The sequence below is a fragment of the Heptranchias perlo genome, chromosome 5 (genome assembly GCF_035084215.1).
Source record: "Heptranchias perlo isolate sHepPer1 chromosome 5, sHepPer1.hap1, whole genome shotgun sequence".
NCBI classification, from domain to species: Eukaryota; Metazoa; Chordata; class Chondrichthyes; order Hexanchiformes; family Hexanchidae; genus Heptranchias; species Heptranchias perlo.
Genome location: NC_090329.1, coordinates 122,471,730 through 122,485,118, shown reverse-complemented (window position 1 = coordinate 122,485,118; position 13,389 = coordinate 122,471,730).

Genomic DNA, 13,389 nt, shown 5'->3' with positions numbered 1-13,389 from the left:
CCTCTTAGATGTAAAAGATCTCATGGAACTATTTGAAGGAGAGCAGGGGAGTTCTCCCCAGCGTGTTGGCCAATATTTATCCCTCAAATAACATCACTAAAAAAAAATCATCTGATTATTATCACATTGCTGTTTGTGGGACCTTGCTGTGCGCAAATTGGCTGCCATGTTTCCCTACATTACAATAGTGACTACACTTCAAAAGTACTTCATTGGCTGTAAAGCGCTTTGGGATGTCCTGAGTTTGTGAAAGGCAAAGTTCTTTCCTTCTTGTGGGTTAGTTACCTGGGCGATTTTAACTGCCCACTTGTTCGGTTTCCGTCTGGTGGGTAAGGTTAAAGTCACCCTCTCTGTGACAGGAGGTAGCACTCCTGAGTGTTGACTTTTCCTTATTGTTCTCTTCCTGACTTCCTTCCCCCGTTTAAAGGACTCCTCCGATCTCCCAGTTTTCAGTGTTGGCAAAATGTCTACATCCAAAGCAGAAGCCTGTCGCGTATTTCTGGTATTTTGTGTCTTTGGGCTTCATCTGTAGTTTCCTCATTTTCTTTGAGGTGACCGATGAAGTCAAATTCCATTTGCAGTCTGTCCATTCTGTGATTCCCTGAAAACTGGGCATTGAAGCACTCTCTATCTTTCTGGGCCTTGAACACCGATAAAGCACTCACTACCATTACAACCAAATGCAGTCCTTGACGTGATTCCAAGCACTTAAATTTATTATTGCTACAGTAACCTTTTCCTTTGACAATAGTGACCAGATAATTGAATTATGAAGGTACACGCGCCTCTTAGATAGATTTCCCCGAGTAGATAAGTGGTAGTGACAGAAGGTCAAATGGAACTACATTATTCCCCTAAAAGCATTATCGTATTTTGGAAGGAAAAGAACACAGCTTGGTTCGACCTCAATAAAAATTAGATCCTTGCCTTATTTTCTCTGCCCTTTCTACCTAAAGATAGTTACACACATGGAGAGAATTGAGTGGGGGGAGGGGAAGAGGGAAATAGTTATGTGAATCCATCCACCTGTTGTGACCAACTGGGAATTCAACACTGTGTGCACATTGCTGAAAGATTGAGACTTCTCTGATGTTATTTTACTTGACAGAATCTCTTCAGGCAGAATCAGGAGTGAAAAGTTGCGAAATGAGCTTTATTCCCCAACCTTTTTTTTTGAAAATTCAAGATACTCATTTCCTAATTTTTTTCTTATGTTCTTGAGGCTTGACCAGGGTTGCCAACCCTCCAGGATTGGCCTGGAGTCTCCAGAAACTAAAGATTAATCTCCAGGACATTGCTGTGAGGAACCTGGGAGAAAAATCAGAAGGGCGTTAAAACAATAGTGTGTTCTTTTTTTCATTTTCTTTGAACACTTCTGTTTATTAGATATTGGAGATGGGAAAAAAGGCTGTTTGACTGAGAGTCAAGAATCATCCAATTGGGTAATGAAGAGTCTTTTCGCTTTCCAATTGGCATGGGAAGGCGGAGCACCATGATGATGGACGTGTCGGGCGACCAATGGCGTGAGCGTGGGGGGCAGGGCAGTTGGAGGTAGCAGGTCATGTGGTGAAATCTCCAGGAATACATTCAACCAAAGTCCATGGGATGCAGACTTGAACGTTTATGGTGGACAACTGGTTTAGCCATTCATTGCCAGATCTGGCTGGACCACATAAAGCAGTATCAGGTCCTGCTCTCCTCTGCCAAAACTGCTCACTATTCCAGGATCATCCTGGAATGCAAAGATAATCCTCGGCTTCTCTTCTCCAATACAAATCGTCTTCTTAAACCCCTCTCCCCTGCCTCCTCCACCCTCACCTCCAACAACAAGTGCGAGGAGCTCATGGACGCTCATGGACTTCTTTATCACTAAGATTGAGACAATCCGTTCAACTGCCTCTGCTGCTTCCTTCCCTTCCCCTAGCCCACAAGCCAAACTTCCCCTAAGGACCCACCCCTGTCCTAGCCCTGAACTCACATCTTTCTCTAGTTTCTCTCCTATCTCCCCTCACGCCCTCTCCAAGCTCACCTTGACCACGAGGCCCACCTCCTGCGCAAGAGGTAAGAATTGGAGGAGCACAGGATCTCACTCTCTGTTGGCCAGGACACCGGGGAGAATCCCCCTGCCCTTGGTCAAATAGTGCCATGGGATCTTTTGCGTCCACCTGAGAGGGAGACAGCGCCTCAGTTTAACGTCTTATCCAAAAGGCGGCACCTCCTGCAGTGCAGCACTCCCTCAAGGCCACTGTCTCCTACGCCTTCCTTTCAAACTCTTTTACTTCCATGACTCAGCGTGTATTCCAAAGACATGGGATGCTTCTGCTCTTTTTCTTATGGTGGGCAGGCTTGGTTTGCCTCCCTGTGGACGTGAATACACAGCACCTGGAACCAAAAGACATCCAGTGGACACAAGAGAAGTGTCGTTTTTCATGAATTGCCCCGAGTTCCCTCCAACCAGTTCCCTGTCTCTATTCCGCCTTCTACTCCTGCACTTCTTTAGGTCAATGCTGCTGTGACATGATGCCACTTCTACTTATCACAATGTGATAGGGCTGTGTACAAGATGCTAGGAAGGTCAGAAAGTATACGGGATACGAGAAGCCTATATGGTGCTGTGGGCAAGCAGCATATATTGTCCCATTCCCACATACTTTCTGGGGAATGACTTGATCTTCCTCGCATTTTGTACACAGCCCGTCCTGCACTGCTGGTGCCACTAAAATGACCAAACTGGTTTGACCCCCACCTGGAGAACTATGCACAGTTTTGGTTACCATACCAAAGTGGAAGGCAACTAAATTGATACCTTGGATTAGGCTACGAAAGGTGGGAGTGTTTACGCTGGAGAAAAGGTGGCGCAGGTGAAATCTTACTGAGGTATTCTAGACTCTAAGGGTTACAGGTAAATAGAAGCCTGATACAATGTTTGACATAGTACAAATTCCGCAATATAGGGGTACAAACCTAGGCTCGAAAGGGGGGAGGTGAACAGAGAGGTTAGATTTAACAACCGTACACAGAGAATATATGGAATAGAATGCTGAGAGAGGATAGTGCTGGGAAATTCAAAATGAATCTAGATTAATGAGAAAGGGAAATGGATCAATATTTGGCTGGGAAAGCAACTGAAGGAAGGGTATGAAAGATAGAGTAGTGCATGGTATCTCTGGGGCTCGGACGTCAATGGTCTACTCTGGACCTGGGCATTATTGTATTCCTATAATGTCAATGGCAAAATTGTCAGTGTTATAGTTATCCTCCTTACTGCAGTTCGGACAGTTTTCTCACCCCTTCCCTCTCCTGAAGATCTCCCCATGTCCTCATAGAGTCATAGAAGTCATAGAAGTTTACAACATGGAAACAGGCCCTTCGGCCCAACATGTCCATGTCGCCCAGTTTATACCACTAAGCTAGTCCCAATTGCCTGCACTTGGCCCATATCCCTCTATACCCATCTTACCCATGTAACTGTCCAAATGCTTTTTAAAAGAAACTAATTATGCAATTTTGTTGTCCTGCCCAACAAAATTGCATAATTAGTGAATAAAATACCATCTAATTAAAATAATATATTAAGAATTTATATTAGTACAATTAATTTGCTAACAAGCCCTCTGCTTTTATAAACATAAAAAACAAAGGAAGAAAGACTTGCATTTACATAGCAACTTTCATGACCTCAGGGCATCCCTAAGCGCTTCACAATTAATGAAGTACTTTTGAAGTGTAGTCACTGATTTAATATAGGAAATGTGGCAGCCAATAAAGGACCCACAAACTGACTAGATAATCTGTTTTAGTGAAGCGGGTTTATTCTTTCTTTGAAGGGGTTTACAACAACAACAAAAACAACCTGCATTTATATAGCGCCTTTAACGTAGTAATAAGTCTCAAGGTGCTTCACAGGAGTGTTATCAAACACAATTTGACACTGAGCCACATAAGGAGGTATTAGCACTGGTGTTGTTCAAAGCTGTAGGTTTTAAGGAGTGTCTTAAAAGGAGGAGAGTGAGGTACAGAGGGGTTGAGGTTACGGGAGGGAATTCCAGAGCTAAGGGCCTAGGCACGGCCGCCAATGGTGGAGCAATTAAAATCAGGGATGCGCTAGAGGCAGGAATTGGAAGAGCGCAGAGATCTCACTTTCTACCCGGTATTCTGGTGAGGGAGAGGGTTTCTCTGGGGAGTGCAGCCAGAGCCAAGTCCATAGCACCATGGGTGTCTCAGCTGTAAAAGGGGGGAGGAGAAAGGTCAGGAGAGCGATAGTGATAAGGGATTCTATAGTTAGGGGAACAGACAGGCGTTTCTGCGGCCGCAGACGTGATTCCAGGATGGTATGATGCCTCCCTGGTGCCAGGGTCAAGGATGTCACTGAGCAACTGCAGAACATTCTGGGCTGGGGGGGGGGGGGGGGGGGGGGAGGGGGAGGGTGAACAGCCAGAGGTCATGGTCCATATCGGTACCAACGTCATAGGTAGCAAGAGGGATGAGGTCCTGCAGGCAGGTTTTAAGAAGCTAGGAAAGAAATTAATAAGCAGGACCTCAAAGGTCATAATCTCCCGATTACTACCTTTGGTGTACCTCCTGGTGCCATGCGCTAGTGAGTTTAGAAATAAGAGGATAGAGAACGTGAATGTGTGGCTGAAGAGATGGTGCAGGAGGGAGGGCTTTAGATTCCTGGGGCATTGGACCCGGTGCTGGGGGAGGTGGGACCTGTACAGGCCGAACGGGTTGCACCTCAACAGAGCCGAGACCAACGCTTAATGGTATATACCTCAATGCAAGGAGTCTAGTGAATAAGGCAGATGAGCTGAGGACACAGATAGACACGTGGAAGTACGCATTCTCAAGCTATTACAGAAACATGGCTTAAACAGGGGCAGGAATGGCAGCTCAACATTCCTGGGTACAGGGTTTTCAGACGAGATAGAGAGGGAGATAAAAAAGAAGGGGGGTAGCAATATTGGTTAAAGAAACAATTACGGCTGTGAGGAGGGATGATATGTTCGAAGGGTCATTAAATGAGGCCATATGGGTGGAGCTAAAGAACAAAAAAGGGGCAGACACACTGCTGGGAGTGTACTATAGACCCCCAAACAGTCAGAGGGAGATAGAAGATCAAATATTTAGGCAAATTTCTGAAAAGTGCAAAAACAATAGGGCAGTGATAGTAGGGGATTTCAATGACCCTAATATTAACTGGGATACAAACAGTGCAAAAGGTATAGAGGGTGCAGAATTCTTAAATTGCATTCAGGAGAACTTTTTTAGCCAGTACGTAGCAAGCCCAAGAGAGGGGGGGGGGCAGTTCTGGATTTAGTTTTAGGGAATGAAGCTGGGCAGGTGGAAGGAGTATCAGTGGGAGCGTATTTTGGTGGTAGTGACCATAATTCAGTTAAATTTAGCATGGTTATGGAAAAGGACAGAAATAAAACAGGAGTAAAAGTTCTAAATTAGGGAAAGGTCAGTTTTACTAAGCTTAGAAGTGATTTAGCAAAAGTGGACTGGAAACAGCTACTTGTAGGTAAATCAGTGTCAGAGCAGTGGGAGGCATTCAAGGGGAAGATTCAAGGGGTTCAGAGTAAACATGTTCCCACAAAGAAAAAGAGTGGGACTGCCAAATCTAGAGCCCCCTGGATGACAAGGAGCATACAGGGTAAGATAAGGCAAAAAAGGGAAGCTTATGTCAGACACCAAGAGCTCAATACTGCAGAAAGTCTAGAGGAGTATAGAAGGTGCAGGGGTGAAATTAAAAAGGAAATTAGGAAAGCAAAGAGAGGGCATGAAAAATACTGGCAAGTAAAATTAAGGAAAACCCCAAAATGTCTTATAAATACATAAAGAGCAAGAGGATAACTAAGGAAAGAGTAGGGCCTATTAGAGACCAAAAAGGTAACCTATGTGTGGAGGCGGAAGATGTGGGTATGGTTTTTAATGAATACTTTGCATCTGTCGCTCACCTGATGAAGGAGGAAGCCTCCGAAAGCTTGTGATTTCAAATAAAGCTGTTGGACTATAACCTGGTGTTGTAAGACTCCTTACATTTGTCCACCCCAGTCCATCACCGGCATCTCCACATCATTCATAAAAGGGGACGAGGCAGAGATTGTAGTTAAGGAGGAGGAGTGTAAAATATTGGATGGGATAAACATAGTGAGAGAGGAAACATTAAGGGGTTTAACATCTTTGAAAGTAGATAAGACGCCAGGCTCAGATGAAATGTATCTCAGGCTGTTAAAAGAAGCAAGGAAGGAAATAACACATGCTTTGATCGTCATTTCCAATCCTCCCTGGCTACAGGCGTGGTGCTGGAGGATTGGAGAACTGCTAACGTTGTACCGTTGTTTAAAAAGGGAGAAAAGGATAGACCGAGTAATTATAGGCCAGTCAGTCTAAGCTCAGTGGTGGACAAATTATTGGAATCAATTCTGAGAGACAGTATAAACCGTCATTTAGAAAGGAATGGATTAATCAAGGACAGTCAGCATGGATTTGTTAAGGGAAAGTCGTGTCTGACTAACTTGATTGAATTTTTTGAGGAGGTAACAAGGAGGGTCGATGAGGGTAGTGCATTTGATGTAGTCTACATGGATTTTAGCAAGGCTTTTGACAAGGTCCCACATGGCAGAATGGTCAAAAAAGTAAAAGCCCATGGGATCCAAGGGATCTGGCAAATTGGATCCACAATTGGCTCAATGGCAGGAAGCAAAGGGTAATGGTGGACAGGTGTTTTTCTGACTGGAAGGCTGTTTCCATTGGGTTCCGCAGGGCTCAGTACTAGGTCCCTTATTTTTTGAGGTATATATTAGTGACTAAGACGTAAATGTAGGGGGCGTGATTAAGAAGTATGCAGATGATACGAAAATTGGCTGAGTGGTTGATAGTGAGGAGGAAAGCTATAGACTGCAGGAAGATACCAATGGACTGGTCAGGTGGGCAGGAAAGTGGAAAATGGAATTCAATCCAGAGAAGTGTGAGGTAATGCATTTGAGGAGAGCAAGCAAGGCAGGGGAATAGACAATAATTGGGAGGATACTGAGAGGCGTAGAGGAACAAAGGGACCTTGGAGTGCATGTCCACAGATCCCTGAAGATAGCAGGTCAGGTAGATAAGGTGGTTAAGAAAGCATATGGAATACTTTCCTTTATTAGCCAAGGCATGGAATAGAAGAGCAGGGAGGTTTTGCTGGAACTGTATAAAACACTAGTTAGGCCACAGCTTGAGTACTGAATACAGTTCTGGTCACTACATTATAGGAAAGATGTGATTGCACTTGAGAGGGTACAGAGGAGATTTATGAGGATGTTGCCAAGACTGGAGAATTTTAGCTATTAGAAAAGATTGGATAGGCTGGGGTTGTTTTCTTTGGAACACAGGTGGCTGAGGGAAGATTTAATTGAGGTGTATTAAATTATGACGGGACTAGATAGAGTGGACAGGAAGGACCTATTTCCCTTAGCAGAGATGTCAATAACCCGGGGACACAGATTTAAAGTAATTGGTAGAAGGATTAGAGAGGAGCTGAAGTAAAAAATTTTCACCCAGAAGGTTGGGGGGGGGGGGGGGAGGGGGGGGGGGTCTGGAACTCACTGCCTGAAAGGGTGGTAGAGGCAGAAACCCTCATCACATTTAAAAAGTACTTGGATATGCACTTGAAGTGACGTAACTTATAGGGCTACAGACCAAGTGCTGCAAACGGAGGGTTGTAGGGCTGGAGGAGGTTTCAGAGATAAGGAGGGGGCGAGGCCATGGAGGGAACGCCTCGATTTTAAAATTCTCGTCCTTGTGTTCAAATCCCTCCATGGCCTCGCCCCTCCCTATCTCTGTAACCTCCTCCAACCCTACAGCCCTCCGAGATCTCTACACTCGTCCAATGCTGGCCTCCTGTTCATCCCCGATTTTAATCGCTCCACCATTGGTGGCCGTGCCTTCAGCTGCCTAGGCCCTAAGCTCTGGAATTCCCTCTCTAAGCCTCTCCGCCTCTCTCTCCTCCTTTAAGACGCTCCTTAAAACCTACCTGTTAGGTCACCTGTCCTAATATCTCCTTATTTTGTTTGATAATCGCTCCTGGAATGTTTTACTGCGTTAACGGCACTATATAAATGCAAGTTGTTGTTGTTATTGTTATTTAATCAGCCTGCTTTTAAACCCAGCTCCCAGAAATGAAAGGACAATTTTCTACCTCGTCATAGCAACTGCAAACCTGTAGATGCCATGAGATAGGAGAACGAGTCTCTCCAAGTCCTTCAAGATCCCTCGATTGTACAATAAACCCGTCATATATGAAGCCCCCATGAGAATTTCAGAAGCTTCACTCCTGATGTTTGCAATGTCAGCAGGAATCCAACAACCCCATCTATTCTTTCCAGACATCAAAGTTTAACTGCCATTCAGATGTTAACAAGTGAGCCTCCGGGCCTGAGTGTAAATTTGCATGTACAGAGGGAGCTGTGTCGCCCCTGGGCAGACGGTGATGCAGAAACTAATAGTGTAAGGAAAGAAAGAAGGAAGAGCTGGCATTTATAGAACTTCTTTCGCATCCTCAGGGCATCCCAAAGCACTTCGCAGCCAATTAAGTATTTTCTTCTTAAAGTGCAGTCCCGGTTGCTATGCAGGAAAAGGTGGCAGATGGCCACAGCAAGGTCCCACAATCCTTGATGCCCGTGATGGACTGGGGTTGACAAATGTAAACAATCTCACAACACCAAGTTATAGTCCAACAATTTTATTTGAAAATCACAAGCTTTCGGAGGCTTCCTCCTTCGTCAGGTGAAAATGAGTTCACATTCACCTGACGAAGGAGGAAGCCTCCGAAAAGCTTGTGATTTTCAAATAAAATTGTTGGACTATAACTTGGTGTTGTGAGATTGTTTACATTTGTCAATCCTTGATGCATTTAAGGGGAAGTCAGATAAGTACATGAGGGATAAAGAAATAGAAGGTTATGTTGAAAGGGTGAGATGAAGTAAGGTGGGAGGAGGCTCATGTGGAGCTTAAATACCAGCATAGACCTGTTGGGCCGAATGGCCTGTTTCTGTGCTGTAATTTCAATGTAATTCTATGTAATGTAAAACCAGTAGCCTGTGGTGTAAAACCGCACCAGATATAAAGCATGATACGGACAAGCGTTATGCGGACCACCATGTCGATTAGTGAGGAGGTGCCAGTTTCACGATTAAGGAGGTGTTGCACCCGACAAACACCAGCAGAACAAAGTCCAACTACAAACAAATACACGGTCCTTTCTTGAGAGGATGAGACTGGAGGAATCATCAATTATCGTTAATGAGCTGTCACAGGCAGTAATTTACTTATTCATTTTCTTAAAACTAATAAATAAAACTCAGCGCCGTCACCTCAATAGACAATGGAACTGGCACAACATATGGATAGAGCTCATCACTGCCAACTCCCAGGAGACTGGCTCGTAAATATTAAGTAAATGAGTCATATTATTCAAGTTTTATCATGATCTGCTTTAATATATATGGAGCTTGGAAGAATAACTGACACTAATAGAGGGTTTAAGTTTTTTTTGTCACAGTAAGTAATTTAAAAAAAATATTTATTGTCAAGGATGTGGGTGACACTGGAAAGGCCGCATTTATTGCTTATCCCTAGTTGCCCTGAGGGCACTAAGAGTCAACCATGTGGTGTAGTACTGGAGTTCTGTGGAGGCAAAACTGGGTAAAGGGGGGCAGGTTTCCTTCCCTGAGGGACATTAGTGAACCAGTTGGGTTTTTACAACAATCTGGCAACTTTTCTGGTTATTTTATCTGGTACCAGGCCACAAATCACCAGATTTAAAGAATTCCATTGCCCAATTTGCTATGAGATTTGAACTCAAAACCTCTGGATTGCTAGTTCAATACAATAGCTGCGAGGCTACCGTATTCACCTGCGAAATAAAGCCTAGCTATGGGATAAATCTGCGGAATAAAACTGGAAAGCCTGATGGCATGAGTTTGGATAATCTTAATCCAGTTCCTCATTGCAATGGGCATGTAGCAGAAACCATCTCTAATCTGTCACCGTCTGCCAGTCTTGATCAGAGCAGCTATAAGATGGCTGATGTGAGGTGGAAAATATCACTCCAGTCCAGTCAAGGGAACGAATGCTTCTGAGGTTGGGCCTGAAGCCCAGAGCCGGGACAGAGTAGAGAGAGTTTCAGTTAGCGTCCACCTATGCTGTGCCCCACTTGGGAGTGTTTCAAGCCGGGAGTCTGAAATGGAAAGGCTTCCATTCCCCAGCACGAACATCCCTCACCTTGATGACTTTGAAAATTAACAGAAAAGAAACAAAAAGTGCTGGAAATGCATAACAGGTCAATCAACATCTGACAGAGAAACACAAGATCCACCTTGGATATAATTCAGTACATTGTCAGCACTTCCTGTTTTTCTTTTAGATTTTCAAAGTTCAGGGTTTTTGCTTTTATATTTAGAACATTTTTGGGTTACACAGAGGTTTTTAAAGAAAAAAACTTGAGTTTTTCACAAACCCTGTTATTTAACAAGGCCTCGTTGAAACAATGGCACAGGGTTAAAACAGGCCATTGTAACCCAAGTGAACATTTCCCACATTTCAAGCCAGAATCCTGTCATACCCCTTCGCCCCTTTCTCTGTCAAATATCTCTCAGCTCCCTCTTGAATTTGCCAACACAGCCTGCACCACTTCCCACAGTCTGTTCCACATCTTTCGCCCCCCCCTGTGTAAAGTGAATCAAACAAAACTCTCCCTCTTCTGAGCTTGAGCCTATGTTGGCTTGTTGCAGACTTTGTGATTAAGTCCCAACACTTTATTCGGCTCCAGTATATCGTGGAATCTGGAACATCTCAATCCTGAGATCCATCTCCCTGAGCCTTCTATTCTGCAGTGTAAACATTCTTACTGATAACAAGAGAAGTACAGAGGCCTTGTAACAATGGTGGGTGTCTTTTCACTACAATTGGAAACAGGAAAACTTGTACATGGAAATGGCTAAATAATGACTGTTTTATAATAAGACCAAAACTAGAGACCATAAATTATAAGATAGTCACCAATAAATCCAATAGGGAATTCAGGAGAAAATTCTTTACCCAAAGAGTGGTAAGAATGTGTAACTTGCTACCACAAGGAGTAGTTGAGGCAATAGCATAGATTCATTTAAGGGGAAGCTAGATAAACATGAGGGAGAAAGAAATAGATGGATATGTTGATAGGGTTCGATGAAGAGGGGAGGGAGGAGACTCATAAGGAGCTTAAATGTCAGCATAGACCAGTTGCGCCGAATGGCTTGTTTCTGTCCTGTAAATTCTATGTAATAACAACCATAAACTAAACCTCTGATGCCTCAAAGGCTAAGTACACTGCTTGGTGTGGAGTTGAGCTACAACTATTAGATAGGTAGGTTTATACAGCACCTTTCACCACCCCAGGATGTCTCAAACTGCTTCGCAGCCAATGAAGCACTTTTGAAGTGTAGTCACTGTAAGCCCCATCATCCCTGAATAGAAAAGAAACACATTTCCCAGGAATCCTGTTCCTGCACACTATCCAGCTGGGAATGTGCATATGCTGATAATGGGCGAGGGCAGGATCAAACTGGGCTGGGATGGCTTGATCCTGAACTCGCCTACTGCACACATAAAGAATGACACTTGCCTGGGGTACCAGAGGGCGTGGCTATCTGTGGGATTAGCGCCTCAGCAATAGTTGCTCCCTTCAGGAGAGATGGGGAAAAGGGAAGAAAATTGGGCAAGAATTATTTTTAAAGATTTCAGACCTACAACCTGCCCAAAGACGCTGTGAAAGAAAGACTTGCATTTATATAGTGCCTTTCCCTACCTCAGGACTTGCCAAAGTGCTTTACAGCCAAAGAACTACTTTTCAAGTGTAGTCATTGTTGTAATGTAGGAAACACAGAAGCCCAGTTGGGCACAGCAAGGTTCTCAGGAACAGCAATGAAATAAATGACCGGATCATCTGTTTTGGGTGTTGGTTGAGAGATAAATGCTGGCCAGGTTATCAGCAGAACTCTCCTGATCTTCTTTGAATGGTGCCGTATAGGTGGATCTTTTATGTCCACCTGCGAGGGCCGACGGGGCCTTGGTTTAACGTCTCATCCAAAAGATGGCTCCTCCTACAGTGCAGCACTCCTTCAGTACTGCACTGAAGTGTCAGCCTAGATTTTGTGCTCAAACCTCTGTAAATGAGGTTTGAACCCATGACCTTCTGACTCAGAGGCGAGAGTGCTACCACTGAGCCAAGGCTGACACCTATAATATAAGTTGATGACTGGATATTCGATTTAGATGTGTGTCCCTCATACTTGCCCCAATAAAATGCTGAATACTATTAGCAGACATGGGAAGCAGAGATATATAGAAAAGTAATGAAGTAAAAGATTGAATACAGTTTTTAAAAAAGTTTCCCTCCCTGTCACCAGCTATTCAGCATCACTTTGCAATCAATATTATACTCATAACAGATAAATACTGAGAAGTGTAGAAGAACGGAGGGGCCTTGGAGTGCATGTCCGCAGATCCCTGAAGGTAGCAGGACAGGTAGATAAGGTGGTTAAGAAGGCATACGGGATACTTTCCTTTATTAGCTGAGGCATAGAATATAAGAGCAGGGAGGTTATGCTAGAACTGTATAAAGTACTAGTTAGGCCACAGCTGGAGTACTAAGTACAGTTCCAGTCACCACATTAAAGGAAAGATGTGATTGCACTAGACAGGGTACAGAGGAGATTTACAAAGATGTTGCCAGGACTGGAGAATTTTAGTTATGAGGAAAGATTGGATAGGCTGGGGTTGTTCTCTTTGGATCATAGGAAACTGAGGGGAGATTTAATTGAGGTGTATAAAATTATGAGGGGCCTAGATAGAGTTGATAGGGAGGACCTATTTCTCTTAGCAGAGAGGTCAATAACCAGGGGCATAGATTTAATGTAATTGGTAGAAGGATTAGAGGGGAGTTGAAGATAAATTTTTTCACCCAGAGGGCAGTGGGGGTCTGGAGCTCACTGCCTGAAAGGGAGGAAAGGCAGACACCGTCATCGCATTTAAAAAGTACTTGGATATGCAATTGAAGTGCTGCAACCTACAAGGCTACGGACCAAGAACTGGAAAGGGGGATTAGGCTGGATGGCTCTTTTTCGGCCGGCACAGACACAGTGGGCCGAATGGCCTCCTTCTGAGCCATAAATTTCTATGATTCTATGATGATAGTTATGAAGGGTTGAAAAATCCGTCCTTTTTTTAAACTGAAACAGTGATTGTTAAGAGGAATCTAATGGAGATTTTTAAAATTATAGGATCGTATATCACAGAAGGAGGCCATTCAGCCCATTGTGCCTGTGCCGGATCTTTGAAAGAGCTGTCCAAATAGTTCCATTCCCCCAC